At 35.9% G+C, this 26,303-nt stretch overlaps 1 protein-coding gene and 1 long non-coding RNA gene across 5 annotated transcripts in view; one reads left to right on the top strand and one right to left on the bottom strand.

Moving 5' to 3' along the window:
- Positions 1-26,303, bottom strand: part of PACRG (parkin coregulated) — a 267,294-nt gene that overhangs the window by 129,434 nt on the left and 111,557 nt on the right. The gene's annotated exons all lie outside the window — the stretch shown is intronic.
- The window catches only part of LOC148217113 (uncharacterized), a 71,108-nt gene continuing 49,273 nt past the window's right edge, over positions 4,469-26,303 (top strand). For both annotated transcript variants that reach the window (XR_015796518.1, XR_015796517.1), the window contains exon 1: positions 4,469-4,680. This is a non-coding gene — a long non-coding RNA (uncharacterized LOC148217113). The remainder of the gene's footprint in view (positions 4,681-26,303) is intronic.

Raw genomic sequence — 26,303 nt, 5'->3', positions numbered from 1 at the left:
AGAAACCTGAATTCTTAGATTTTGCTACACAGTAAGTGTATCCTATTAAAAATTTGTTAGCTAGGTGAATTCTACACTGCCTTCACTGTGGTTGAGATGTGGCAAGATCATCTTGGGGGCCATCAGAGGAAGAATCTAAGCAGATTTTGGTAATGAAAGTTCAGTCAATAATATACTGAATGTCAGATTTGAATGCATTTTCTTGTTCCCTTTTATGTGTGAATAACTAATGTATGTAACATTTTCATTCCAAACTAGGACTTACATACTGTTAGAGCTTTGATTATCGGTGCTGCTTTTCTTTGTTTGGTGGGTATATTTTGGTTGAATATATTTAACACAGTGCAATCCCCCACTAGTCTTAATTGTATAGCAAAATTACGTTTCATTCATCACTAAATGCTAGAGCAAGAAAAGGTTCAGATTCTTGAGATATATGAAGGATGGAGGAATTATAATAAGGTTCCTCTTAAGATCATTAAAAAAAACAATTTTAGAAAAGAGATTTTTTTTTAAATTCTTCATTTCAGAAGCCTATATTTCACAGATTTGTTAGGAGGAAAAACATTTATAATGAATGGGACGATATTTGTAGGTGAGAATTGACTTGTGGAGAAATTGTTCAATGCTTGCCTGCAAATAGGCTTTCCGGTACTCACGCTAGCATTATGAGAAAAATTGGGAACCCCAGGTTTTCTTTATGCTTTGAATTATACATTCATAAGGACCTCCTTTCCAATCCCTTATGCTGCCAAGTTCTTTCTGTTCTGATTTATCCATTCTTCCCAAAGTTGGTGAAATTATCCACTAACTGACAGTTTTTCAATAAACTGGATTGAATATCAGCATTCACAAACCAGTGTGTCATAGACTTATCAAGAAGGAAGAAAGGAGAAAGAGGGTCCATCCCATAGAATAAGAATGTAAGATGAAATGCATGGTTTACTTTTGGCTTAAGGCCTATAACATGTCACCTGCAGGTACCAATGTGGCTAACCATACCTCCTTTGGCACCTGCCAGTTCCCTGACTCACCTGATCTTGTAAGGATTATTTTAATGCACAAGACCCAAGCATTCTTAGAGAATGAAATGGTGGAAGGTTGCATTTGGAAATATGTCTACAGGTTCAGAAAAAAAAGAGAAAAGAAATAAAGGTAAGCTGAAGTAGTAGAGAGCATCCAGGGATGCTATGACATGTAATGGAGAGCAAACGTAGTTGTCTGTCTTCTGGATTATTTTGTGATTGGTCTTTCACACATATACACAAGCACACACACCCTGTGATAAACTTGTTGTGAGAATGCTTATAACATACTTTTAAATCCAAAGGTTGAGGAACCCTAGCATAAAGTTTCTAACAGACTAAAATATACTGCAGAATACAATGAAAATACATTTTAATTTTCAGAAACCAAATTGTTCCCCCTGCCTCTGCAAACTAGATTAAAGAGAATTATACCATAGTTTGACTCCTATGCCCAGAATAATCTGATCTCATTTTCCTGAACTGCATTTTTCCCCTTTATTGCACTTAAATCCTACTGAAATAATACTTCAGTGAATGCCAAATTGCTGCTCTTCATACATAGCTTGTTTATGCATATATTTTATACTATCATCAACATTTCTAGTGTAGATATAGCAATATAAAATACTTTTTTGTGAACTGTATGCATTCTGTGAATTGTGAAGAATGTAACCCTGTTCAGACATTACAAACATGGTTAAAAGTCACCCTGTATACAGGATGGGACAAACTTGAACCCTCCCACATATGCTGGTGTGACATCTAACCTTCAAAATAATTTCCAGTTTTGGCAACAATGTATCTATGCAAGGAAGTCTTCACATACAGAGTGAATATGCCCTTTTTTGTCAATATTTTTCTCAGATACTGTATATCCCACTGTACACAAAAGTCTGGATCATGAAGAAAAGATTGAAGACTCTGTCATGCTGCAAGGGAGCCTATAATGGTGGATCATGACATTTCAGTCTAAAACAAATCTTTGTCACATTTCTTTTATATTCCTAATGACTTGTCATGTATTTTCTTCCTATGCAGCATCTTTAATATTGGCTTTTACTTGCTAGCATTTTAGGTGGCTGCATTTTGGACCCCTTTAAATTTCTGGGTACTCTTCAAAGGCAGACTCAAGTAGAGGTCATTGCAGTAGTCCAGTTTTGAAATAATAAGGGCATAAATAACTATTATTGGCCCACTTAGGAAGGAATGGCATTACTGTAGAACAGTGTCTCCAAGTCCCAACTCTTGCAGGCTGTCCAGAAGGGTACCATACCTGATGATACTGAACCCTGATCTGACCAGAAGAACTGCACTTCCATCATCTAAGTCCCATTGGATGTCATAAGAAGAGCAACCAATATCATTTCTGAATGTGCCAAATATATTATAATACACACTTATGTGAAAATTCTTACATACTTATCTAATGCACATATTTTACAATGAAATAGTGGAATTCTGAGAACCACCTAAACTACTGATGGGATATTACATTTTTAGATCACCTATTTCCTATATACAAAAATTCTCTTAATGTATTAAAGGAGGATGAGTAAATGGAAGGTTTTGTATTGTCATTTGCTTGATCTGCTAGTTTCTTGGGCTTATTATATGTGACATTTAAAAACAGGATCCCTCCCCCAGCAAGTGATAAGGTTGAAAATTCAGTTTTCACTCAGTTTCTTTTCTCATCTCTAACAGTTGCAAGAAGAGTAGACAGAGAAATTCTCTCGCCTGTTTCCTGTTGCTTTGGAAGACAACATTTTCACTATTAAAAGAAAAAGAAAAAGAGGAGAGGGCTAATGTACAGCAGTGTAGGCAGTCAATGTGCTTCTTGTAAAATATTCATAATACAAATACATAGTGTTGGTCTTGCAGAAGTTTTCCCCTTTATCACATTGTTTCTAAAGTGAGCAAGAGTCTAATAGCCTTTGACCTACAACAACTACTGTGAAGGCTTTAAGCATTTTTCAAATTCCTCATGTGAATTGGAACTATTGCATACTTTGTTTTTCTTGTTCTATAGATTATTTTTAGTATACTGGAACAGTTGTATTGCTGTTTGTTTAGTTTGGATTTGTTTGACTGCTAGTTTAAGAATCCATCTTAAGGAAGTAAATAGTCCTAAGTGTGTTACTGAAACTCTGAAAAAATTATTAGAAGAACACCCAACATAATTCTGTGTTCTTATTCCTCTTACAGAGTTTTCAACTGAGTTTGGGAACAGATTAGCATACAATGCCAAGGAATGACATTTCATGTTTGCTTTACTTTGCTTAGATAGAGATGTTTTGGTAACTGACATCATCTCCTCTGATGCTTGCTATCTTCTTTGCTTTTCAGGATAAACTCTGTGGGAAAAGAAACACAAGAAGAGCTAACTACTCTCCCTATTCTCCATAGTTGCTCTTTCTTGGCATTCTCTCTCTCTTACCCTTTACTATCTTTCTTTCAACTTCTACCTTTGTTCTGTTCCCTCTCCCCTTCCTCTTCTAGAAGGAAAGAGAGAAAATATGTTAATGTTGACAACTGGAAGGGAGAGAAAATAGCAAGAACAAGCAAGGAAAAAAAAAAAAAGCAGGAAAATCCACTCAGGCAGTGAAGAGGAGGAGAGAGAAGGACACAACCACTTTGGTTCTTTTTCAAAGTAATACCTACATACTGCTTAGTTTGGGAGCCCTAGATTTACATGCAATGGCCACTCTAGCAGCAGCACCCCACCACCAAATACTCTAATCCCTTTGAATTGTCAGCTATAATATAGAAGAAAATTGACTATCAGGGTAAAACTTCTGAACCAGTATATTTTGCCAAAATTCAGTAATATGTCCAAAGAGAAAGTTGTAGAAGCAAGACGTCAGTTAATCACATACTAAAAATAAGCAACTGTACCAATATCAGTAATCTGCATATTTCTGTTATTAGTCATTCACACAGACACACAAAAAATCTTGGCCCAATCCTCTTTTTTTTTTTTTGAAGCACATCAAAGAAAAGAGCAAACAATGCCAAGATCAGCTGATCACACCTTTGAAGCAGGGAAGGGGTATCTGGTAAGCAGTTTTATTACATTCAGAGATCTGTAATACTGTATATGATTTTGAAACTATAGTTCTGTAGTGTTAGCTTGCATTGTTAAAATATATTTACAAGTGGCTGTCAGCGCCTTCCAATATTTCTGTCTTAAAATGTAGCCTCCAAAGTTTTGAGGATCTTTGAGCAACACACTTTTAATGTTCCTCCTTATTTCAGAAGAGATAGGATTTGTGTATTACAGTCCCTTCCCACTCCCTTTGGTCTGCCTTGAGTGCTCACTGCAGGGTGAGCAAATAATGCTGTTGGGCCAGAAACCTTTGTCAGCAGCACCACCCTCTGGAGCCATACCTATTATATTAGAACAACATTCTAATGGGCCATTCAGTCAACCTAGCTGTCCTTGATGGACAAGTACGCTCCAATTTCTTCTCCATAGTCAGTTAAACTTTTATTTCTGAACAGCAGATATCCTGACCAGTCACCAAATCAGGGAAGAGTCCAGTTAAGAAAAGGGAAGAGATTGCAAATACTACTTTTGAATTAGGAAAGATAGATGAAGTGATGGAAGAATGGCAAGCAAGAGATCATTCCAAACGCTTATTTTAGGCATTGCACGGTAGGTGGACATTTTCTTTGGAACACTTTGTAGATAAAATACCAAAACATTCATTTCAGTTCATTTGCATGCCCAGGATAGATGGTGCTTTGCCATCTTCTTATATATCAATTTTTAAAACAGAATTCTGTTTTATGATGATCTACTTCTGTGTGTCATCGAAAATGACTAATAAGTTGCACACCTGTTGTGTTTACTGTGGAGACTAGGATGGCATGTTACAAATGAAAGGCATGGGTAACATATGATCTGTCTTTTCCTTCAGTCGCACACATGCTGTTAAAACGTTATGCCCTTTAAACTCTCCTTTAAAAGCTTCATGCTAACAGTAAATATAACTCATCACAGTGACTAATATAACTGTTATCCTACATTTTGCTGTTTTCTCTTCATCTGTCTTGAGCCACAGCTTTTGGATCCTCTGAATGGATCCAAAGACATACAAAATGCTTCAAATAGGAATGCCTCAAAAATAATTCAGGAACTTATCCTTTATAATTTAGAAGTGTTTAAAAGAGCAGCACTACATAATATGATCTTCGTCATGAGAACAAATCAAGAGTGAGGGTCATAGATAGTTAATCTCTATTCATATCCCTATTTATTAATGAAATTGGATTGGTCAATCTATTTAATTCATAAAGCAGTAATGACAAACATTGTTGTAATTAATTTAATTGTAAAACAACATCAAAAGCAGAATAGAAGCAGATATATCACTGAAACATATCTGTGAGAAATTTTATTGGGATGGCGGGCTACTTGGAGGTTAGGTAGATGCTTGCAATTGGAGATGGGACTTTTCTGTGTTGGTACCCAAACCACAGCTCTGCTTCCCTAAGCATATTGGCCTGGATGATGATGATGATGATTTTTCAAGGGCTTGGAATTATATTTTCTCAGAATTCAGTGATGTTTCATGACGATTGTATCATTTTAATTGGCCTGTTAAGTAGTTGTATTTGAATGTCTTGAGTTTTAGGTATTACTTTATTTGATATTTTGTTTGCGATTTTATAAAGCTCTGATTATGTGCCATCTAGTCTGTGTTGACTCTTAGTGACCACATAGATAGATTTTCTCTGTGACAATCTAAACTGTGCCTTCAGGTCTTCCAATGGTGCACCCATTGCCACTATAACTGAAGCCATGCACCTTGCTGATGGTCTTCCTCTTTCTCTCTTTCCTTTCATCTTTCCCAGCATTATAGCTTTTTCCAGACAGCTAGGTTTTTGCATTATGTGTCCTAAGTAGGATAATATGAGCCTGCTCATCTGTGTCTCGAGTGAGAACTCTGATTTGTTCAATGATCCATTTGCTTGTTTTCTTGACTGTCCATGATATTCTCAGGAGTCTTCTCCAACACCAAAACTCAATACTTCTTCTACCCTGCTTCGCCAAAGTCTAACTTTTGCTTCCATAGAGTGTCACAGGGAATACCATTGCCTGCACTATTCTGAACTTTTATTTATTCTACAGTAAATTTATTTGAGGTTATTGTGAAATGAAGTGTAGAACAACTCAAAGGAATGAATGAATACAATACAGGTAGTCCTCATTTAACATATAATTGTTCAGTGACTGTTCAAAGTTACAGTGGTGCTGAATGAGGGGTTATCATAGCTGCAGCTACTGCAGCATCCCTGTGGTCACATGATTGTGATTCTGGTACTCTGCAACCAGTTTGCAGCTACAATGTTGCAGCATCCCGTGGTCACGTGATTGCCATTTGCAACCTTCACAGATGGCTTCTGAGAAACAAAGTCAATGGGGAAGATGGCAGGAGGACACAAATGGCGATCACATGACCATGGGACTCTGTGACCGCACAGGATTCACCTCACAATGGCATCTGGGACTGCTGGAACTGCTGTTGTAAGTTGGCGCAGTCATTTGTGACGTCGTGCCTTATGACCATGTCACTTAGCGACGGAGTTCCTGGTCCCAATTACCATCAGTAAGTGGGGACTATCTGCATATAGCTTGGCCACAGAATCCTTTAAAATGATATTTGATTTCTGATATTATATTATATATACCATATATTTAACTAAATGTGTATTAAATATGAAGCTAAATGCATATTTTCAGAAAAGAGATTGTTTTTTTGCTCCTTTCATACTGTTTTATGTAAAAATATTCTATAGGAAACACTTGTCAAAATAACATTATATGAACAATGCTTACATAATGACAGTATTGTACCTAATGTATAGGTACAATAGTGATGAAATACCTTCAGTTTCATAAATTCTGTATATCTTAGATCAGTTGGACCCTCTCTGGAAACAGATTTGCTACAACTGTAAATACTTACTACTAATTACCAGTATTATTTCAAAATAATTAGTTCAGTAATATTGGCATTATAGTTCAAAATGGACTTTGATGATATTGAAAAATTGACACAATCTGTTGAAGAAAATAAAACAAACTTAAATAAAATGACAAACCCTAGAAGCGCATCATGTATAATAGAAGCATAGCAATGCCACTTGGATTACAGGAAAACACTGAACATTTTTGTTTTTAAAATTAATTTGTCAAATACATTTGAAAAACTCTATTCAAGAGCATTGCAAACTCAGTTTGCTACAGGAAACATCATTACACATTCATGCTGATCTTGCAGCACGTGAATTAACAGTTGTGCAATGCTATATATCTATATCCACATATCCACACGCTCATACACATACACATAGTATTATTATGAGTATCCATAATTAGTTTATATATAGTCCCCCTCTCTCTCTTTGTCTCCTCTCTTTCTCACACACATACATACCCTAGACTAGGGAGTATAGAGTTATTGGAGTCTTTTATGCTGCAAGAAAAAAAAGGTCAAAGAATATAGAAGATATAAACCAAAATTTCTAGATATAAACACAAATATATACATTCTCACACACCTAGCAGAATATCATAAAGGAGATATATTTAAACAAATATAAATTCATTGCTCTTTCTCTTTGACGCTGTGGGGAATGTCAGGAGGTCATTTATTCATTTGCAGGAAAATAGAGGAAATAATTCAAAATCATATTGTTCTACTGTAGCTATAAATATAGTATGCATTTAATAGACCTTGATAATGATTAATTAGCTAGAAGAATGTATTTTATTCAGGAGCACTTGCATTTTCTACTTTTGCATGTGCACTGCAAAAATCTGTTAGATTAGGAAAGCTCCAGTTAGTGGGTGGATGGATTCATTTATTAGAGGGATAGAGAAATGGGTATGTGATGGTCATAGTGAATTATCCACCTGGTAAGAAGAATGAAGATATTATAAACATCTACTCCAGTAACAGTGATATATACCAGGACTAATGATGGAAGGAAAAATAATTGTGCAACCTGGAAGCTAAATTTAGCTGGGTTGCTGTATAGGTAGGTGAAACCAGGTTTGCCAACAAGAGGACAGTTATATTTAAGACAGATATACAATTGAACATGAAAACCACATCAAGGTAAAGAAGCAGTAGAAAGAAATTTGGAAGGGAAAGTCAAGAGGTTCAAGTCTCTTCAGAGTTGTTGGAGATTATTTGAAACTATGATAATGCTCCAATATAAGGTATATCTCAGCCCAGGAAAAGTGCCATGAAGTCTAAGAGAATGTCAGTGTGGCTAAGGAGAAGAATCAAAGAAACTGTGGGAGGGAGGAAAGAAGGAAGGAAGGAATTTATAACGATAAATCATCCTAGAAACAGGTGAATTGTTGGATGAAAGAGAAACTGAATTAAGTTTCTGCTTCTTTCTGCATTATTGAAATTGTAGACTAGATGCCTCCGCCTAACCTGGCTTTTTCAGGAAGGAAGTTAGATGAATGGAAACCAAATAACAAGATGATGTGGTAAGCCTAACTGATAATTAAAAATAAATAAATCCCCACATCTAGAGGGTATCCACCTGAGTGTTCATTAAGAATTATAACAGTAAATTGCTGATCTTCTGAAAAAAAAAAATTAACTTCTGTTTAAAGTTGGTATCTGTTCACAAGGACTAGAAAATAGCTAATGGGACTCTAATTTTTCAAAAGGAATTAAGAGGAGAAACAGGAAATTTAACAGGTCAGTTTAATGTTTAACAGTTTAACAGGCGTCACTGGGGGACATGGTGGTGCAGGGCTTAATGACACTGGAGTTTGCTGGTCAGAAATGGTTGGCACTCCAGCAGTTTGGGCCCAGCTCTGCGTGATGGGGTGAGCTCCCATCACTCGTCCCCAGCTTCTGGCAACCTAGCAGTTTGAAAGTGTTTCCATCTGAGAGTAGATAAATAGGTACTCCCATTTTGGTGGGAGGAACCGGCAGTGCTGTGTGGGGAGTAGAAACTGGTGGTGGACCCAACCTAACACTGGACGCGACTGATGAGATCGGGGGGGAAAGACCTACGGAGAAGGAAAAGCCCAGATGTGCTGTGACTCCCTAGCAACCGTTGCTGGCCATATAAAATAGCGGTTAATGTTAGATGGAATTAAATTGATTAATTGTATATGTATGTGCAGTTAAGTTGTACTTTGTGAGCCACCCAGAGTTCCCCATTGGGGGGAGATGGGGGGAGAATAAATCCAATGTAGTAGTAGTAGTAGCAGTAGTAGTAGTAGTAATAGTGTTGTTGTTGTTGTTGTTATTATTATTATCTGTCCTGAATAAAATAGCAGAAAAAGCAAAATGCAATCAAATACATAGAAGAATTTTGCTGAAAAGGAATCTATTTGTTTTCTTTATGTCTTGGGTTATTAGGTTTTTAGCCCTTTGTGGGGTGGGAGTGTCTACAAGCATGTAGACAAGTGTGATCCAATACATATTGTTACTTTGACTTTGAATATTATACATTAATAGTGGTTGTGCCAGCAGTGATTAATAAGGAACAGGATCAAAATGCAGGTGTTAACCCAATGTGTAATTGCTTCACCTTCAGCTTGCCAACATACCAAAATCTTCAGCTTGCCAACATACCAAAAGATGCTTTTGTTTCTTGATTCTATTTTCTTTATATTAAATGCAACATACTTTAATAGCTCAATACATTGCATTTTCATTAGCCATACTGAAATTTCTGTTAAGGTAAGTCCCAAATGGTATAAACAAACATAAGGACCAAATCATGGAAATGAAGCCTTTTCCTTCTTCTCCATTGCTTTAATATATTTAAAGGGATCCAAACACTTCCATGACCAAGTACATAGTCAAAGGCCCTGCTGCTACTATGGATGTTCTAACTTTGGACTTTCTGAAAGCTACCGTGAATCTACTGGGATTGAATGACACACAAAGTACATAAATTAAAGGTCACTGCATTTGCCAAACAATCTCCTTCTGAAGTGATTAACATGATCCCATCTCCTTCCATGTGTCCAGTTAACATATTTCGAGCACAGCTTTAATTCAGACTGAAAGAGTTACTCTATCAAATTCCTCAGCATGTTTCTTTTACTATGTAGTGGAAAGGAATGTTAAATTCACTTAACACAGGAAAACAATCTGAAAAATTCAAAATAATTTATCAACTGTACATTGTACATATAAGTAAGTAGCAATAGGGTGGAAATGTTCCCCACATTTTTCTGTTATATCAGGATGAATGGATAGGGATTTATGTCAGCCATTTGTCAATTGCCAAGGTGAAATTTGGGATCCAAGAATGCAATCTAACCACACCACAAATTATGTCAACTTTACCATAGCTATGAAAAAGAGGTTACAATATTATTTCATTGTTCTGATTTGTTAAGTCTACTGATATCATAATCACTGACTTGATGCATTTGTATAGTTAGGTAAAAGCCATATCACAAAGTTCATCTGTATATAAAACCAACATTTAATTGATTGTAAAACTAAATATTTGATGCATTTGACATCACTAAATATGCTCAGAGAATATCTAGCTATCAAACCAAATATATTCACTGCAATTCCATTCAGTGGAATTGATTTTAATGCAGAGTTCCTGTCATCTTCTATATGGGAAGAGGTTGAATTATCCCTGAACCGAGAATCCCACTTGGGAAAATATATAAGAAAACTAACAAAGCTTCACTTAGATAACTTTTACACTAGAAAGACAACAACATATTCTAGACAAAAATCAAGTGTAACAGAAGAATTTATGTACATTGAAAAATAACATATCAAAGAGAGCTTCTTATTAGTTGTTGGCATGGAGAAAGTTCAAAAGCAGTCCTTGAAGATTATATCTTTCTGACATCCACCTTATCTCTTAGAAATATTATTAATCATCATGTCAGTAGCATGTTTTATTTATATATTTAGTATCTAAAGAAGCACTTTTTGTTCTTAGCATCCTTTACCATCCTCAGCTCATTTTCAGCTTTAGCTCTCCTCTACACTTCTAGGCTACTTGTAGGTACTCTTCTTTCATGACTTTCCCTCTTTCCACCTCCAGCATGTGTCCTTTTTTGTGTTCAGACATTGACTAATGCTTTTTTGTCTAGCTACAAGTCATTGGACTTGTTTGCAATTGTGTTTTAGCATCTGCGTTTTAAAGAACTCCTATACACCTTGAGTTTCCTTGCCCATTAGCTTTTCCTGCCATAGACTCTTCCTTCTCATTGTTTTGATTTTATCAACATGTGTGTTCTTTCACAATATATATTTAACTATACTTCACTTTATATTCCATTAAAATGTACTTGCCAGAAACGACACTCCAGAAGAGAGTAGAGCTTGGACAAACAACAAATAATATTACATGAATTAATATACTGAATATAATTAGTTGGCGATAATATAAACTACCATATTTACCTGATCTCCATGTGAGTAAACCAATATTCAGATGTGACACAAACCCCACTTACCTATGTATATACACTTCCCTCCTTCCAGTGGAAATAGTAAAAAAAGAAGAAAAAAATAGGATGGTGACGGATAGGGAAGGGAAAGAAAGGGAAGGGAAGGGGGAGAAAAATAGTTGGATATGTGATATGGGGAAAAGATTACTGAACAGGGAAGAAAAGAGAGAAACCCTCTTTAGGTACTACTAAAGGGTTACAATTCAGCAGACAAGCACTTAATTTGAAGCCAATGTTCAATATGTAATCTTCAAAGGTACCTGCAGTCATCTACAGTTCCCTCATATTTGTTTGTTTTGAACAGCATCCTAAACTATTCTTATCGAATATAAGATGATCTTTCTCTCCCCCAGTTCACAAGTAATTATTTGGGAAGGAAAAAATAACTTTCTTGTGTTTAAATGAAGTAGTAAAGTAGGCTATTGAAATGGCTGAAGTAGTCACAGCTCCTCCTAGTGAAGCACCGAAATATTATTGCCCAAATACTGTTTGTTCATAGACTTTGCAAATTTCCTTAAAAGCCTGCAAAGTTTGCTTGACTTGGGAAAACATAATTAATCAAAATGCATACAATCATCTTGATTTCCTTAAGAGATTCCATACTAACAAATGCATAGAATTCACAGGGCAGCTCACCCCTACCCCAACAATGTTGAATACGGCATTAGCTTGAAAATAAAAGCACTTGTGGCAACTTAGTTCCTAAGATCTGGATAGAGAGTTTAACCAAAATGTATACTAAGATGTTTTGAAACCATGGTCATTAAAGTGATATGATTTGTTTAACAAAAGATACATATTCTACTAGTAAATATCTTTAAACACTTTTTTTAAATGTAGATGAGCTTTCACCAATGAAAATGTGATATTTATCTCCAGTCTTCTCCTACAGTTTCCCATGCCTGACTGCTCTCAAGTCTAAAATAGAGCCAAAAGCGATTTTGATTAAGATTTTGTATTACAAAACTTATGCTAATTACAACTGAATTTCATTCTCTTTTTTTTTTAAAAAAAGTGCTGTCCAAATTTTTGTCATCTGTTTTTTTTTTTTTTATGAAGCAGCTGCACATATGTTAATGCCTCCCCAATGTAGCCTATGGACAAATATTTTTCCCAGTCAGGTCTTGAATCAGAACCTCACATGGCTTCTTCAAATCTCAGATCTCCAAATCAATTCAGGGATGATTCTCACAGGCCTACAATTTAGTTTAAGATACCAACAACAACTCCAAACATTTAAAATGGAATATTTTCTCTTTTTCTTCCTGTTTTTCCTGAACTTCAAGCATATTTCTATGAAAAAATATTCTGTTATTCAACTACCTAAACAGATTATGCTACATTTTCTATAAGTGTGTAAGAATAATATTAGGGGAAAATATGAGCAAATCTTTGCCATAAAAAGAGCAAATTTGGGCTATACTGCAGGTAATTATATACTTGATACATAGTTGACATTTTAATGAGATTACACCTGGCTGATCTGATTTCATGTCATAAGACATTAGGAAGACACAAGTCTTTTTTGGTATCAGTAGCTCCTTTCATCATTATGACTCTAATGTTGAAAGACATTAACAGATCATTGCAGTGGTATTATTGGCTTCTAAGGGCCATCATATCTGAAAGCAGGCTTCCATATTCTGCATCAGCATACCCTTCTAAATATTGATCCATTGTATCTATGTTGAATGTATTACGGTATTCTTGTCTTTATAGCATGAGAAAACTTATAGTGCCGTTGCTAGTATTAAGCTGCAATCTTCCTTGTAGATGTAAATAATGAAAAGTATCACTGGCCATCAACTGCTGGGTGGACATATTCATGTAATAAGAAATCTAGGTACATACAATGGCCACTGATTTGCATTACTTCTGAAATCTCTTAAGACACTATACCAACATTTAAGCTTATTTAAATTCAGTGTTAACTCTGTTTTCCTGCATCTTTTACCTTCTGAGACAGGATAAATATTCAGACTGCAAGGACTTGTTGAAAGGCTTAGAATGAGGTGAAGTACTGGCTGTCATATCATTGCCATCTAATTTATGACTACACCTTCTAACCCAATATTCTACCTTTTATTTTAACACATATATTTTAGGAATTATTGCATACAGAATACTCATGTGAACTTCAGACATTTCCTGCAAACTAAAAAAAAAATGCTAGAAGGTCACCAAAATACACAGTGAGGAGCTTCTATGTGTAGCAGTCTTATTAATCTGCAGCCCATGGTCTGAAGGAAGCATCATCCAAAGACTCTCTACAGAAAAGGAGGAAGTTCACTAACCATAAGTGATATCCATCTGTAGCTGCCAGAATTACTGTTGCAAATCTTCCTGGTAGTGATGGTAGCTCCAATCCTTGTTGCTAGCTGGTTGGTGGTCAATAGTGACTGGATGATCAATCTAGCAATGGCACTGGGTACAGCTTGCCTGCACTGCAAGGCTGGCCATCCAATTCTTGTTGATCGCTAATAGAACATTCAAGTGTGTGGCCCTGGAGCTCCAGTCTGCACAATTGCTGTGGAAGCTAGACAACCAGGAAGTGTAGTTACCAACAAGTAAGTGGGTGGTTGGGTGGATTTCAGTTGTAAGAAGGAAAATACCATGGAAAGGGTATCAAGCACAACTTTCCAGCATTGGTCAAAACTTGGAATCTGTGCTGGTGAAAGGAGAACTAATTGAATTCTGTGGAGACTGGTGAAGGAAAAAGGCTGAGTCTGTACAGCATGCTGTTAATTGAGCAAATGCTATATCAGTTTACAGCAGGTTAATGAGTAATGTCAACACAATCAAATTATTAGTACACAACTGCCTCACTTCTCCCTTTTCAGTAGGTTTTGCTCCAGCCCCATAAACTGGCAAATGATTGACAATATCTCTTCAAAAGCACATGCCAGATATGCTGCTTAGCTGTTGCCTCTTTGTTGCATTTATCTTCTTTTTTTGGGGTGGTGGTGGTTGTGTTGTTATCTTGCAGATGGCCAAGCACATAAAATATATTATACAAAAAAGATTTTATTAGCATTTCCTCACCCTTTAAGAATTAGGCACTGTAACAGTTCTTTTCTAAGATTCTTTTAAAGGCCCAAGCACTATAGATTTCTCTTGGTTTCTTTACAAACAGTACAAACCATCTTACTGTTCTGGACCAGTAGAGTGCTGGTAAATGTTTAACAACTGGCTCTGTTGACTTCATTGCCGCCACTGCAACCGCACTGCACCACTAGCCACCAAACAACTGATTGGTGTGCCAGCTGTTGTGGCTCATCTCTGCTCTCAACCAGCTCACAAAATTCCCAAAAAATTAATTATTGGCTCTCTTGAGCCAGTAAGTGTGCGCTCCAATCACTACCCTGGACTAACATTGCTATTGAAATCAGATGTCATGGACAGGGAATACATTACAAGTATACCAAAGGTTTGGCTATGCTAGTGGCAGACAAGAAATGTTCTGTCTTCTTATACACAAGACTGTCTGTCTCTATATCTAGAATTCAGCCATACAGCAGTTCAGAGATGAAAACTCTCTGAGATTCTCAGCTTCATTTGTTGACAGCTATCTGTAGTTTCTCTCATGGAACTAAATTGCAAGGTGACCTATTAGGCGCAAACAAATGTCTTATTTTGGTGAGCCCTGTATATAATTTTACCATGTATTTTATTACTGAATTTATAGATCATATTTCCATTCAAAGGTAAGCTCAAAATAGTGAAAACATATAAATACATCATGCATCTCCAAATCTATAACAAAGAAGCATACTATAAATCAGCAAGAACATTGTAACACAGCAAGAAAAGAAAGGCTTGATTCTTAAATGCATGCCTAAACAAAAAAATCTTTGTACATTTTACAGAAAGCATGAGAGTCTAGCTCGAGGAAAGTATTCCACAATTGTTCTGACGCAACTGAAACTACGTCTCCCATTGCAGACCTGTAACCAAGGCCCCACTCTCTTCCCTAATGTTACAGCTACAAGAAGAGATGAAATTGAGAGAAATGGCTCTTTCAAATTATAGTTTTTTTACTTGTAATTGCTTTTATGTATTTATTGTTTTTAATTGTTGTACGCTGCCCAGAGTCACTTTATGTGAGATGGGCAGCTATATAAACACAATAAATAAATAAATAAATAAATAAACAAGCAAGCAAGCAAGCTGTAAACCTTTTTCAGAGCTCAAGAACTCCATGACTTCTAACTTAACCTTTTTACCTGTCTCAAGTCCAACAATTTCAATAATTGAATGTTGACTCTCTCTCTCTCTCTCTCTACACACACACACACACATAGATACATACACAGAGAGACATGTTTTTGGTAGCTGTCTAAAGTACATGAAGGGACATTTCTGGGCAACCTTCCACAAGTACTGTATGTCCAGGCACAGATTTATATGAGAATTAGACTGGACTGTACCACTTCAGACAATAAACAGAATGGTTCATAGTTAAATGGTTCTTAAGATACATTCCTTAGTCTCTAAGGAACATTCATTTCATTTGCAACTGCTCTTTCTACATGTCTGATAGGCCAGTTATGTTCCATGAAGATTCTGGGTAAGACATTTGGACCTTGTACATGTTCATTTCTTGTCATCATGTACATGTACATCTGCAGACTACCAGAATCTGAGGGCCAGAAATGTTCCCAATGGAAAAATAAACCTGACATTTGTTCTTATAGCTGATGAGAATATGTAATTTCAGTGCAACTTAGAAGTGTATTTAGTATTCTTTACAGCAGTATAAATTGCAACTAGTCGTGATGCTTACATATTAGCTCAATATCAGAGAGAGTAAGCTAGGGAATACAATAATGTGTGCTGTTTGCAGGCTAGTTAGCTACTGTGTGGAATAGAATACTGCACTAGGCAAACCTTTCATCTTCTTTTGTGTTCATATTTACAGTAACAACAACTTAGCATTAATATGCATTCAGACAAGAGAATCTTCACTTTTTACATGGAAAGGAAGATTCTGGGCATTTCAAGTGTACGTATTTATTGGCACTCACAACTATATTTGGCTTCAGTAACTACATCTTTTAAAAAAATGCATATCATCTTAATTCTGGGAATATTAATTATTCTGTAGATGTGATGATTTCAAAATAACATATAGCTAATTTGATTGCATCATAATATCACAAAGTCAATTTAAATGGTAAGGGCTGTAAAAATGATTCTCAAACTGTTGATAGTTTTGTTATTGTATGAAATCCCTCCATATTAGTCAAAGTAAGATGCTTTTTGAAGTCAGTAATTTAATTTTACCATAACAGGAACGCAAGTTCTGCAAGATTTATCATCTCAGTAAAGCTTTACTTAATGAATACTTATGCTAAAATCTTATACAATTAGAATACAGACTTTAGAGGACATTTCACTGAAAATAAATAGGTAATGGGTTAATTAGTATACCTATTTAATGGAGAAAGGTCATACTGATTTCTGAGGAATCATTTAATATTTATCCCAAACATTCTTTTAAGTAAGGTACTTAAGTACAGTACTTAAGAAAAACAAAAATAATATCACAATGGTTTTGTTTTTTGGGCAATGTGAGAGGAAAATTTTCTCATAAAACATTCCTGAAGACTACGAATAAGAAACTCAATATTAACTACTAGACAAGGCAACTGGCAATAAAACTTGATTATTTTCCAATAAACTGGATATGTTTCAAAAGAGCAAAACTCAAAATAGCTTGAGTATTTGGACTACTGGAATAAAAATTGAAAGGTTTCCTGTGCTCTGTTCGCATGAAACAATTGGAACTCAGGACCAGCTATTGCCCCCTTGCTTCTATCTCAGGGCCATAAATGTACGTGGGATCGTGGTCCATGTTTAATGATACCTGCCACTCAAGTTGCAGAAAATTTGGCTCACAGCATAAATATAAAAAACATTTTAAAGAAAACATTTAAATAAATCCCCATAAGCCACAATGAGAATAGAGCTTGGCTCTTATCTATTAAAAAATAAGTTTTGATTGACATCTATTATTAAAAAAAAGACAGAATTCTTTAATGTTTTTAAATGAAACTTCAAGGTAACTCAGCCAACAGACTATTGGGAAAAGTCTTTACATTTATACAACTTTAACAACATTTGTTTGTGAACCAAACTATTTAGAAAACTAGTAAAACCCACCCATTCATCTACATGAACTTCTCCATAATTAGTAACTTGGCAGGTTGCAGACATGGGTGTCCAGAGGGGAGCAAATGACAAGATGTACATTGTGACATCACAATGCCAACTTTGCTCCTTGTGTACTTGCACTGTAATGTTGCACACAAGTATGTAAGGGACAGAGTTTATATTCCACCATCACAGCTCACATTTTGTCATTTTGATTATATTTGGCTTGCTGGGGATGCTACTGGCTGCAGATATGCAGAAGAACAGCCTTCTTCTGCCAGGCCATGTGTTTCTTTCCTCTCAACACTCCACTCCCATATCCCCCATCTGTTCTAAACCCATCACAGCAGGAATATGACTGACCCTTTTGCCATAGTGGTTGGCTGTACAAAAATTGTACTGGGGGGGGGAGCCAAATGCAGACATCAACAACAGCCCAATTGTAGCGCTCAGAACAGTCTCATGAAATAGTCAGATTTGGTTTCATGCTCAGAATAAAATGGTATGTATTATTTCATGGTTGAAAGAAGACTCTCAAAACATGTGTTATGTCTCATGCTTGGAACATTCACAATGGCAATTTTAAGGTCAGGATATTTTGAAGTTGAAACTCTTTGCATATCCGTAACATACTTACAAAGACAGATGAGACAATCCTAAGCAGTTTGAGCCCAATGAATCATAGTTTGATGTTTAGAAGTGGCAGAACCTAGATATAAATAGTTAATAAATTCAACATGCAGTCTACATGTACCGATCCCTTTCTCAGGACTGAGAACCAAAATACAGATTATGCTTGCCACATGAAAACACCAATTCTGCTTGTAGTGAATACTGAAATACATAAATATACACAAGACCTCTTCACATGTAGTATTTGAATCTCTCTGCCATCTACTTCACATTATTATGCTTCTAGGTCAATCACAGGCAGTCAAACCTATTTTCTTCCAACTCAACTATGCTATAGCTCAAAATGCAAAACATTTGTACAAAATTAAATGTCTAAGGAGTTCTTGTTTGTGGAAATTCTTGCCTCAACCTGTTTCCCACTGGATGGACTCAGAATATTCTAGTAGATTTCACTAGCAATCTTCTCAGTGAACTAATCAGTTTCACAAGTCCCATAAAAATGTGTTGCAGCCCTGGTTATCTATGCAATATGCATCAAACTCCAATCTCACTCTGCTACCCAGACTCTGGACTTAGATAAGTCATTATTCTCCTTTCCTCCATATGTAGAAAGAAGCTCTACTTTTCAACGTACAAATATTATTGGATATATTGGGAAAAACATCTGTCTAAAAACCTATGATGTCATGCCATGATTAAAGCTTTCAACAGCCAGATAAGTTTCCTCTTGTAATAACACTTCAGATTTTTGGCAAAACTGCAGACAAATACACAAAGGAAGAAGAGGATTAGCAATTTACTTTTTCCTCTTCCTTAAAGAGCAGGAATGAGATTTTTGTTACTCCAGGAACTGATGCAACTCAGGGAGCAGGAAGCTAATTGATCTTTGCATTTTTCTATTGGTCAGCTGGAGAGAGCACCAATTAGATCATTCTCAGCATTTCAAGATTGGCAAAAGTGGAGATGATTGTACAGCTGGCTCAAAACGTTTTGGAAGGATTAGAGTGAAAATCTGCCATGTGAAAGTCCCCAAAGATGACAGCAGAGAAAGCTGAACAGAAGAATGTTAGCCAGTTTTTTTAGTCAGCTGTTTATCTCCTCTTATGTCACTTCTTAACAGCCAATTTTCCTTGGGAGTTGGAAAGGAAAAAAGCAGAAAAACATGCCTATTGCCAAAATAGTAAATTGAGATTAGTAGGAGACAGAGACTGAGTAGTTATTCCCACTCAGCTAAATTGGTGAGGTAGTCTTCAGAATTCTATACATGGTGACTATACATGTAAGCTGGTTCTGAACTACAAGTATTAATGAAGAGCTGTCCAATATTTGGTCTTAAGCTGACCTCCAAATCCCTTGTGTTACCTTGATCTTTCAAAGTTGCTTGAAGGATGTGATGTGATAGTATGAAGTCCTTCCTCATTTGAAGCTATTTCTGCTGTACATTATAAGGTAATGTAATTTACAAGAGGTATGTCTCTATGAGATTAATCTGGGAACATTGTTTCTGTTTATGGAAAATCAAGGGAAAATATATAGATTTATTTATTGCTTACTATTCACATCAGTTTATAATGAAGATGCAGAATGGCCATGTCATGTGATGAGTCACTAAACTTCAGGTGGAAGTTTCTCAGTAAAATATTCTTAGACACAGACTGAATCCAACCATCAAGCTATCTACTGGATCCTCCTTGACATTAAGAAATATAGAAGGGCTTTCTGTTCCAGTTGAACAATTTTTTCTGATATCTTGTACCTTAGTTTTCTTTGATTCTGGCTTGTTCTTTTATCCTGGCTTTTGGCTGGCTTTTTTACTCTACTTACTCCTGGTTTGTCATTTGACTCTAATATATTGTTTGCTCCTGATTAATGGCTTTATTCATGATTTCTCTTCTTGCTATTCCATAGTTTGAAATCTTAGAAATTTGTTCCTCAATCTGCATCATAAATCTGTACCTTAATTTTTATTTTATTTTAGTTTTTGGTGCCTTCAAGTCAGTGTTGACTCCTGGCGACTGCCTGGACAAGTCCCTGCAGTTTTCTTGGCAAGCTTTTGGAAGTGGTTTGCCATTGCCTCCTTGGGTTGGGAGAGTAACTGGCCCAAAGTCACCCAGCTGGCTTCATGCCTAAGGTGGGACTAGAACTCCTGGTTTCTAGCCTGATGCCTTAACCACTACACCAAACTGGCTCTCAAGAGTTGGCAACTCAGAAATTGCAGTCAGAACATTCTGCCTATGAAGAGCAGAAAAGGCCAGCTCAACATCCACTATAATTGTCTCTCCATTACAATAATTCATCATCCTCTATTTTTAACAGATCCAGATCATTTTAAAATATGTGTGCAAGCTGTTAATCACCTATCATTCAAAAAACCTTATCAGAAATAATGTATCCTTAATCGCAGCAATATTAGAGACCCATATAATCCCAGACACAGACTTAATTTAAGCAAAAGTCATATATGAAGTGTTTGAACAGATACAAATTTCCACTCACACTATTCTCTTGCTATTATCATCACTATGGCTTGTCATTAAAAATATTATTACCTCTCTTTGGACAAACCTCTATTTTTGTAAAGCACAATACTATTACGAGCAAGTTAAAATCCGCATAAAGTTGAAATGTTTGAACTGTTGTATGCTTCAACATAGGCTTCTGATTTGGTTCTTGTTTTTAATTTGAACTTGATGGGTTGGGAGAGATCTTGTAGTCAGAGTGTTAGAATACCAAAGATAATGAATTCCCTGATATATGAACTCAAGGTGTTTTAAGGTAGCTTTCTTCCACTTGATAATGTCTTTAATGTGTATTAGGATAGCAACTCTCAGATTCCCAGTTAACATATTGCTGACCAAGAATTCTAGGGTTATCAGGCATATGGCTGGATAAGGTTGGTTAAAGAGAAGGAGTAAATTGGTGCCAATGTTTACATATACAGTAGCCTTCTTGAAAAGCCAGACATTGCTGCACTAACCAGAAAAACCTGACCAAGATGGATCTTCTGAGTGAAAATACTGTGGACCAGCAATACCAATATGCCTTCAGGGGAGGATGACACTGCTAGGAGTATGTAATATGTGCCATCATATTTAGGAGTAGATAATGATCCAGAAAAGGAACTGAAGTCTACAGTGGCTGAGAGTTTATTGAGTGCCCAATGAAGATAGTATCTTCCACCACACTAAAGTATGGCAAACTAGCTTAGGTATGTAGGGAAGATTGTGTAGCACACTGAGTTCTGTCCTCCAACTGTTAGTTGCTGACCCTAGAAACAGCTGCCTCAAACATCTTCCTCACTCTGCCTAATGATAAGGCCTGCATGCAATTCCCTCTGTTTTGTGGCAAAAGTAGAAGTTGTGTGTGTGTGTGTGTGTGCAGGCAATTGTTAACTTCTAGGTTTTAAAGATGATACTAAACCCATGCCATGTCATAAATATCTTCAATTCAGGCTGGAAACATGTTTGTGGTGAACTGGTCATATGAACAGACTGAGCACAAGTCAAAACCACAATATTGTACTCACATTAAAATGTAAGTTCACCAACATCATAAACTTGGGAGCAAAACTGTGATAAGCAATCTTAAGGAAACAGCTCAGAAGTTTTCCTCACAGTAAATGTATTTTGAAGCCAGAACTGAAAACCAGCAGCATCATAAGCACAAAGTTCATGTGAACTGGCACTTAATCAGGATGGAGTGAAAAGTAACGAAATTGGAAACATTCCATCTCTCAGAGGATTAATAGTGTAAGCTGAATTACCTTTAATTGTAATTAGATTCTGGGAGGCTCAGCAGAGGACAAATCTCTTAAGTATGCTGCCATGCCAGGAATTTCAGGCAAATAGTTCTTATAAAGAAGAGGCAATGAGAAACCAATTCACATAAGTTAGTGGACAAAATATTTATTTAACCCTCTTTAGGTTATACAGAAATGATCCAGAAAACTGTATTAAATAGTTATTAAATAGTTCTTACATTTGAAGCATATACATAAACACTTCCAGAACATTTTAATTAAAATTGCCTTATTTGTTTGTTTGTAATCTAAATTTTACTGAAGGTATTCAAAGTACAATGTGGCTTCACTGTCTTAAAAACAGATCTAACAGAAACGGAAAACATTCATTCCTGGTTGCCACTGATTAAATGATAATTGCTTTAGTATACAGATATTTAATGGTATAAACAGCACATGTCTTTTTCACTATTTCTGAAATTGCTACCTATACAACTTGCTTTTTTTTTTTAATTCTCTGCTCTCCATTTTTGCAAGTCCCTACTGCTTACGAAAAGAAGAAGGACAGATGTATATACAGGTAGTCCCTGGGTTAAGAACATCAAGGTTACAGATGACACATAGTTAAGAATGGAACCTATTGTAGCAGAATTCGAATTAAATACACAATAGTTTGATTATTTTCCAATAAACTGGATATGTTTCAAAAGAGCAAAACTCAAAATAGCTTGAGTATTTGGACTGCTGGAATAAAAATTGAAATAGTTTGAGTTCATTACACAATACTACTTATATATTATTATACAATAATACTGTTCTGGCTTACTTACAAATTCGACTTAAGGACAGACCTTGGGAACGGAATTCGTTCTTAAACTGGGGACTACCTGTAATGAATAGTATACAAGTATGTCCTTCCATTAAGGAAATGGCTTGTATCAACAGAATGGGAAGAGAAGTTTTTCTACAGCTTTCAGTACACTCTCAGAATTTGCTCAAAAGTTTTGGGGGAAGCTCTGAAATAGATTCAGAGGAAACACAAGGAAATTAGATGGCATTTGCATATCACTGGCTTTCACCCAAATGAAAGCCCTTCCTTCCTGCCTTCCTGCCTTCCTTCCTTCCTTCCTTCCTTCCAAACTGACTCTTGGCAGCTTACAACAAAAAACAAAAAACAAAATATATAACAGACCCAAATGGGTTGTGTTTTTACAATTTTATTGCTTTTTTTTTTAATGCATAGGCCACCGAGAAGTGGCCTCTAAATCGTGCAAGTAAATAAAATAAATAATAATAATATATCAAAATGCTTAAATGGAGAGATGCAGTCATGCAATTAATCAGACACTGAGCTATATTATAAGATTGAATAATAAATACGATTTCTGTTCCATCAAACTGCTGTATTATACATGTACCATTGTACAATACCTCTTTCTTTCTTCCCAGTATGAAGTGGAGCTAATCTAATTTATGGAAATTGGTACTAGATGAAGTGTTGGATCTGCCTAGGGGTGAGGATAAAATAATCTGTGTTCAAGGCTGTGCTTAATGAAGTTCCCTGAGTAACAACACTCACTATCTCCCAGTCTAAGTAACTTTGCAGGGTGCTTGTGGATATAAAAGAGGAGAATTAGTTACTACTCAGATATATTATTCTAAATCATATATATGTATTTGTATATTAGAACAGCAACTATAATATGCCCCCCCAGCCTTTCATAGGACTAAACAACCATCTTTCAAAAAAGCAAAAACCGAGGTTTATAGACACCACAAATTAGCAGAAGCACAAAAAGGGGTCAGAAGCTAAATACTGTAGCCTTTTTTTCCCCTTCCTTTTTTTCTTTTAGTTGTTGTTGCCTATTTTGCTTTGTCTACTGTATTTTCTTTCAATGTGCACAAACAATAATAAGAAACAATACCGTGTAAACCTTAGTACTTAGTATTTAATACCTTAGTATTAAGTATTCAGCTTACGACAACCTTTAGTATAGAATAAACACTTTGATGTAATTTGCAGTTGTTTATTAAAGTTATATTCAGCTTTGGATGTAAAACCTAAACAATCTTATGTTTATTAACATCAACATTTTAAATCATAGTTAACACTGATACATCTTTTCTTTTTTTCTATCTTTAAAGGTCTAAATTATATAAACATTAAAGTGTTAATAATCTCTAGCCAATAATGTATAAATAACACTGTATCAAAATAATATAATATGTATTATATATGTCTTATAATAATATAATTTAAAAAAGAAGCAAAATTGATGGATAACATCAGGGATGTGTGTGTGGAGAGTATAAAAACTATTGACAAGGAATATATATACAAGCTCATCTACTTGTATTAGTCTTTTTTTAAAAAAGAGAGAGAGAGAGAGAGAGAGAGAGAGGAATTCTCCCAATATCCCAATTTCCTTTTTCCCAAATCTGATTTGTGTTTCTGCAATCCATTTATGGTATTTTCACTTTTTTCCCAAAGCAACAGTAGATTAATGTCAAATACATGTTTAGTCTTCGCAATCATCTATAACAGGAAGGGTTCTCCTCAGGCACTTGTTCTACTCTATAGTTTAGTAGACAGCATCCAGATTCTAGCAGGCACAAAAAAGGAGACACATTTGTCATTGAAGGAGCACCAGTTTCAACAAGAATTCATGTGTTCAGAAGCAAGCTGAGCAGCTAGGAATCATGGGCCAAAATAAATGGATGAAAATATGTTGATGGCCCAAACAGAAGACTTCCACCTCCAAAACCCACATCTGTTTTTATGGCTCCCAGGGCTGACTCAGTGTCTAATTTCAAAGCTTAAAAGAACTACAGTACTCCAGCATGGAAAGAACACAAATGGATGTTATGTTCTGATGCTTCAACAGGATGAGATTAAATGTTCCCATTTTTTCCCTAAAGGTTTCCCTTAGGTTTGCTGTTTTGGCAGAGACAGAATGTGGTGATACCTGCAACTCTTTAGCCCCCCCCCCCCCCCCCACACACACACTTTCTGTAGGGATGGCGAGAATAAAATTTTACACAGATACATGGAGTGGTAGTCGTGGTGTGAAGGGCTTTGGCAAATCTAACCCATACTCATAATGATGATAAATCAGCCCCAGAAAATGAAAGCAAATATGGCTATCAAGTCTCCCAATGGGAATATCCTTAGCCTCCATCTGATATTTAAATTCGAACTATGTTGCAATTAAAAACAACATTTTGATACTAAAGCAGAATTAATAAGTCTAAATTAAAATACAGTTCCTAAACTGTACCACTAGGGTTCTTTGCAGCATTCGCCCTTGTGGATTTAGGAAATATAGCCTGAACAGTAGTTTAACTATATAGCCTCCTTCATACTTTCCTGCATGTCATTCATCATTCAAAAATACTTGGTGAGTGGGATGAAACTATATTGTCGCTCAAGAGTAATCTTGGCAGAAAGGATTGTGTGGGAAGCTAACATTTTTCTAGGTGAGTTGAAACAAGATAACTTCTTTAAGTTCAACATCCATTTCAAGGAACTTGTAACAGAAAGCTGTATTATAAATCAGAGATTGATATGCACAGGTATAATTGGTTTACTTGTTTGGTCCCAATGAAATATCAACAGGACAAGCAATTACAGATATAGATATAAATACATACATACATACAAACATACCTGTGCAATTAGGCTTTATTGAACTACTTCACTCCTACTCAGTTTGTGCTATAGCCCCATTCTTCCCATCATCAAAGTTAATTTCAAAGCTACTCTGATTTTAAAAAAGAATTTACTCAGCATTATGTTATCTTCTTGGAATATCAAATGGAAGAGAAGAACACACTAATCTGTTCAAAGTTGTTCTGAGGTAGATAGAAATACAGACTGATAAACAAATTCTAGTATCAGCAGGGACTTAACAGGGTAAGATAATTATTTTACTTCAGCCTTTTTTTTTTCCCCTCCAGCTACTGTGCTAGCTGGTGTTAACTCTGGGAATAGTGGGTGTTTCTCATAACTATTTGAATCACAGACTGCTGACAGTCACAAATAATTTTACTCAGTTCCACAAAACTCTTTCACGCAATACGCAAACTAAGGGCCAGTTCTGCTTTCTTGCTTATGATATACCTTCAAGCCTTAGTTTCCTTCTGTTCTGTTTATTTAAACATATGCAATTTTAAATAAATTCTTATTGAAAACAGACTGAACAAGATACTCACTAGTCCCCAGATTAAGAATGAGTTCCATTCCCAAGGTCTGTCCTTAAGTTGAATTTGTATGTAAGCT

Source organism: Python bivittatus, unplaced genomic scaffold (assembly GCF_059951505.1).
Source record: "Python bivittatus isolate LINGU-HERP-01145 unplaced genomic scaffold, Pbiv_v1 ctg000020_np1212, whole genome shotgun sequence".
Lineage (NCBI taxonomy): Eukaryota > Metazoa > Chordata > Lepidosauria > Squamata > Pythonidae > Python > Python bivittatus.
The sequence above is the reverse complement of the archived record's forward strand: the minus strand, read 5'-3'. Positions and strand labels throughout refer to the sequence as shown.